Below are 6,500 nucleotides of genomic sequence, written 5' to 3' on the forward strand. Positions count from 1 at the left end.
TCTCAGTTGTGTATATCTGTTTTTGATTCCTCAGCATCAGTTGAACTCATTAAAGCAGCAGCAGCAGGAGCAAAACACTGGTTCCATAAGACAAACAGTGCAAAACGAATTGGATAGCGCTATGATTGACGTATTGAAACTACTGGATACAGACATGTAGGAGAAGCCCAAAAAATATGCAGGTATTCTACAAAGATACCTGTTGCTGGTGAGACAGGGTGAGCGTGAAAAAGGTGTATTGACTTTATCACTACCCTCCAGTGATAGTAGCGATACAAGTAGATCAAACCTCAACGTTACACCCAGTGCGGATGACAGTGCTAAAAAGGACCTGATTCTAGAAGATGTTTTAAAACACATGCCTAAAAGAAGTAAAAAAAAAATGCTGAATATATTTTGGATGTATTGGCCCGATCAAAAAAAATTAATATCTTGGACAGATCAGGGAGAAATTATTAACAATCAACCAGTGAGAGGTTCACACTTGTATGATTTGGTAACAAGTGCCACTGCATCACATAATGTTTTAGACAATTTTAGACCACAGGGGTGGGAAATGTTTTAAAAAATGTTGGCTAGTTTAAATGTAGCTGGCTGAATTGTGCCCTCCAGATTATGACTGCTTTAGTCGCCCTAGGGTTTGTGGTCGAGGTGGGGGCCTTGTTACTGTCTATAGGAAGCATTTTAAGTGTAACCTCATAGCTTGCAATGATTTTTCCTCCTTTGAAGTGCTCATGTTTAAACTTGGTGGGCCCCTCCCGGTCATATTTGCTATTATATATCGCCCCCCTAAACCAGCTGGTTCCTTCTTGTTGGAACTCCCTCAGTTTTTATCCAGTCTTGTTTTAAATTATGATAGAATTGTTCTTTGTGGTGATTTTAATATTCATGTTGATGACTCCTCTAATGCCCTTGCTGCTGATTTTTTAAATATCACTAACTCTTTTAACTTTCAACAACATGTGTCTGGCCAAACTCATTCCTGTGGCCACACCTTAAACCTAGTCTTTAGTCTGGGCCTGAAAACCCCATCTGTGGAATTCAGGGACATGTTTGTATCTGATCACCTATGCATTGTTTTTAACTGTGAATTACAGGCTGCTAGTACTATCTTATCCCGCTCTAAGTACACACATGTCCTCAATGAGGCGTAGTGCCTCAAAATTCTGTACACTGTTCAATTCTCCTGGGAATGTGTTTCCCGATTCCTCTAACACCAACGATTTGGTTGATTCTTTTAACTACCTGTGTTCTTCAACCTTAGAATAGACCAAACCCAAAGACTAAAAAACAGCCATGGTTAAATAACAGTATTCGAAGCTGTAAAAGGAAATGCAGAAGAGTAGAATGCAGATGGAAGAAATCAGGTCTCCAGGTCCACTTTGTGGCCATGAAAGAGTTATTACTCCTTTATGATAGGATGGTGAAAGATGCAAGTACATGTCATTTCTCTGCACTTATTTCTGCCCATCAGCACAACCCCAGATTCCTATTTAAGACTGTGGATTAGTTAGTTAATCCTGCCTCTCCTTGTGCCCCTGCTGATTGTGATGCTGATTGTGAAAAGTTTCTTTTGCACTTTGCTGGTATGGTAGATTTAATAAGATCTGATATCACCCCCAATCCTGCCTTTTTAGATGTGGATCACCCGCACAGGGATTCTTTGAGCAACTTTTCTGCTGTTACTCTGCCTGAACTCGCAGACATCATGTCTCTTATGAGAGTGTCCTTCAGCCCTCTAAACAAAATCCTAACTAGGTTTTTATTGGAAGTCATGGATTGTATTGCACCCCTTTTACAAATTATTTTGTCTGGGCCTCAGGACAGGGAGCCGGCAAGTGGACAGCAGGACTGGGAGTCGGCATCTGGACAGCAAGACTGGGAGCAAGGAGCTGCTGTGATCCAGCCGGGAGAGGAGTCAACTGCGATCCAGCATGGAGTCTGGGAGCGGGGAGCTGCTGCGATCCAGCCGGGAGAGGAGTCAACTGCGATCCAGCATGGAGTCTGGGAGCGGGGAGCTGCTGCCATCCTGCAGGAAGTGATGACTGCTGCGATCCAACAGGGACTGGAGGCTGCTGCGATCCAGCAGCGACTGGAGGCTGCGGCAGAGCTGGAACTGGAGGAGTTGACGGAGCAGGCGAGCAGCTGGGCAGCGGAGTTCCGGTGCAGGGAAGTTGTGGGTTGCTAGACTGAAGACTGGCTGGTAGAGGTGCAGGCTGAGGACTGGCTGACGAGGTACTGACTGGCGTGCCGAACTTTTTCCTGAGGTGTGATATGAAGCTGTGAAAAGATTGGGTGACGGTTTCTGGTTGTGACCAGATGGATGCTGCCCAGAGGAGTGCTGGTCCGTGGAGTAAGGAGATGAGGAAGGCTACCTTGGATCGCTCAGTGGGATACAGGCGTGGATGCATAACCAGGGAACACAGTAACAAAAATCCATCGCAGTCCTCTGCCGAGAAAGAGAAGGGTGCTAGTCGGGCAATAATGCCGGAATACCTCTGTGGTGATGGAGTGACTGAGGAAGTGCCGGAAGTGATGGTTGGTGGTGGATGGGTGGAGATATATAGATAATGTCCGAGACCCTCCACCCGGTCCTGGAAGGGGTCAGCGGAGCTCATGGCTTTAATCCTTTCGGTTTGGTCCGACCTTCTGTTACGGAACAGACAGGTAGGGAACACCGAGATGGAACCACAATGTTCTTTATTGGATTATTGGCCAGATATTGTAGGTATGGAGAGAGGGAAGTTAGTAGGGGGAAGGACTCGCTGGAGAGGGAGATCACTGAAGACAGGGGATCGCTGGAGACAGGAGAACGCTGGAGACAGGGGAACGCTGGAGACAGGGCGAATGGGTGTAATGCAGAGTGTGTGGAGAGTCCTAGTCATGAACGAGGTCGGACACATACTGAGGTGAGTGCAGGGCTTATATGCTGGCTGTGATTGGGATCTAATGGGGAGCAGGAGTGTAATTGGGAGGAGGTGTGGGTGATTAGTGGATGGTGGAGCCTGGCGTATCTGTGACATTATATACAAGGAGGGAAGTAACAGTAACTATGTAACAGGTGCACCTTATAATATTATGCGATACAATATGACAACACCACAACAGCCTGAACAATGAGTTAAATAAAACCTCTGTGGCAGTGTCAAAAATACTGATCATTAGATGATTTAAATGTGAGACCTTTTCGTCTTCACCAGTTAATGCCAGAACTTCAGCAACCACAGATGACGTGTTTCCTGTGTGCAAACCTATAGACAGACATACACATAAAACACTGAGTGGCTGTATCAGACCATATGAAGCACAGAAGTATGATTCACTTGTTAATTTCCTTCAGTTTCTAGAGAATAGGTAAGTAGCTCACTTGCTGTAGTGGACTGAACAAAGGCAGGCTTTAACTGGCAAGGTCCTAAATTTATCAACTGAGATTTTCCAGCCATATTGCTTTGTTAAAACTATTTATGCAAAATTCAAATTCTGAGATTTTTTTTAAAATAACAATTGTAGTGAATTACATGACATCTGATTTAAAAATTCCTCCTAGAATAGATTTTTGCTATAGTTAAAAAAGTTAAGTGTTAGCTAGCAGCATGGTTCTCTGGATGGCAATGTCAGTCTGTCGGTCCACTGCTTTATTCCAGACTGAAATATCTCAACAACTATGGGATGGATTACCATTAAATTGTACATACTTTCGTGTTCCCCAGAGGATCCGGGACAAAGAGATGCACAATGTCGTTACAGTCGCCGTATGGGATGGTGTTCAGATCCGCTGGCACACATGTGCAGGCGCATAGACCGACATTTTGATTGGAGAATGCCCTCTGCCAGTCATAGTGTGCAGGCGCATGGAACAGCGACTGCCGTTAAAAATTGATTGCCCGTCCTATTTAAACATAACTTAACTGTGGTTTATCACACCTGAGTTCAATTTCTCTAGCCACACCCAGGCCTGATTACTGCCACACCTGTTCTCAATCAAGAAATGACTTAAATAGGACCTGCCTGGCAAAGTGAAGTAGACCAAAAGATCTTCAAAAGATAGACATCATGCCGAGATCCAAAGAAATTCAGGAACAAATGAGAAAGGAAAATAATTGAGATCTATCAGTCTGGAAAAGGTTATAAAGCCATTTCTAAAGCTTTGGGACTCAAGCGAACCACAGTGAGAGCCATTATCCACAAATGGCGAAAACACGGAACAGTGGTGAACCTTCCTAGGAGTGGCCGGCCGACCAAAATTACCCCAAGAGTGCAGCGACGACTCATCCAAGAGGTCACAAAAGACCCCACAACAACATCCAAAGAACTGCAGGCCTCACTTACCTTGCATATATACATATATACATAAATCTATATGTACATACATATATACATACACATATACATACATACACATATACATATAACAGATGTATAAAACATTGAATGGCAGGGAAAAGGAGATGAATAATGACCTCATCAGCTTTCCATACCTGCACACCTACAAGTGGTTTCACTTACTCTGGCTGATTAGAGCTCTGTCCCGGGTGGTGGTGGGCAGAGCTTTGAATTACATGAGGTCACCAGACTGTTAAATAAATGTAGTGCAGTAAAAGTACAATATTTCCCTCTGAAATGTAGTGAAGTAGAAATATAAAGTAACATGAAATAGATATACTTAAGGAAAGAACCTTGAAATTCAGTACAGTGCTTGAGTGAATGTGCTTAGTTACTCTACACCCCTGTTCAAAAACACAACTCTGCCACCTGTCAAACATGAATTACAACCAGTGTCAGCTGAGTCCCAAAATGAAACTCTATTCAAGCCCTGTCACATCTTCTGCATTTATAAATCAGTAAAGTATTGATCAGAAAGCTTGAAATACTGTTACACTACTCATTAAAACAGTGATAAAGACTAACATTTTTCTTCTCTCAAAAGTGTCTGCTGCATTATTACAACACATCTTTAAAAATGACCAGTCTTCTTCCCTTTTTATGACTGGCTTAATGCATAGGTCTAACACAATACATGTTTTTAAAAGCACTGGTTTAGAGAAAAGTATCGTGGATAACTTGACCAGCACATGAAAAGTTTCGAGCCTCCTAAATCAAAATTTTAGTCCCTCACACACAAAAGAATCAGTTATCACTGGGGCATACAAGGAGCTACAGGTATGCCACCTGTTTAACCACTGAGAGCACACCATCAATCTCAGGCTGGGAGAGGTGATAGAGGGTAGATATTATGAGGGACATGTGCTGCAGCCAATCAGCAGCTTGACCACAGCACACCTGCATTCAATCAGGTAATCACCAGACCTAGTTAAATCACCTTGTTGTGTGTCCCCTTGGAATAGACAGTAACCGTGGTAAGGACATTACTGAACTTTGATGCCACTGTGGTCATAAAGTCATGACTTTGTGATCAACTTAATTTGTGTTTCATTTAATGCCTCAAATGCTGTCTCTCTCCTTTGAACCAACAGGAGAATACAACCATGGCCTCTGAAATTTGAGAGAGTCTATAGACTGGATTATGTGCCATTACACTTTAACCCCATTTCCTCTTTTCTAAAAACCCATTAATGCGACTTCATGTTCCTCTGGCAGTTGACTATTGACGGTTCCTGTCTTACCTCAAATGTTCATGTTTGCCATCTGCTGGTGAATTTGTGCAATGTTATCAGTGACATTACTGATAACATACTAATATGATAGCATACTAATCAATACCTAGAATGTTTATTGACCAATGTTTATTGACATTTTGACTTCTTATAGGAAAATCAAGTATTAAAGTGTTCTAGTAATCTATGACATTGTGACAGTGAGCAAGCATGAACAATACCAGGGCCCTGAAGCAGCTAAATGGAATTCAGCCATCGTTAAGGTTATTATTTACACCAGTGCTTTTCCTGTTGTGACATCTTTCATGTCATCTTTCATGACAAAGGCTTATGGTGCCACCATGTAAACTGTTGCAATTATCAGGTTGTGTTGGCATACACAACCTAGATCCCCCTGAATCTAACATTTGACAAAGGTGGTTTGAATCTGATCAAACACTTATACATTAAAACCTTAATAATGGAAAATCCTCTAAAAAACCATTGAACCTGTTAGAGTATTATTGTGCTGCAACCAAAACATTTACATTAATTAGCGCTGAATATATATATATATATATATATATATCGACATTGCAAGGAGACTAACAAAGTAACATCAGAATGGGTCTTCCTCTGAATTTGTGGTACACAGCACCCACAGCAACTCAGCAATATAGGTTAATGTCTGAGGTAAATTCATTCAAAGATATTCATTTGTTCATGATTTTTGCCATGGAGCTGAAGACAACAGCACTGCCTTGAAAAATTATCTTTATGTATGATCTCAGATAACTAATTGAGATTTTAAGACCGTACAGATCACAATTAAAGCACTTTTCATGAGCTGGCTCCCATTGCTGAATTGCTGCTCCCCTGTCAGCCAGAGCATGACCTCAGATCCTC

Source organism: Siniperca chuatsi, linkage group LG14, assembly GCF_020085105.1.
Source record: "Siniperca chuatsi isolate FFG_IHB_CAS linkage group LG14, ASM2008510v1, whole genome shotgun sequence".
NCBI classification, from domain to species: domain Eukaryota; kingdom Metazoa; phylum Chordata; class Actinopteri; order Centrarchiformes; family Sinipercidae; genus Siniperca; species Siniperca chuatsi.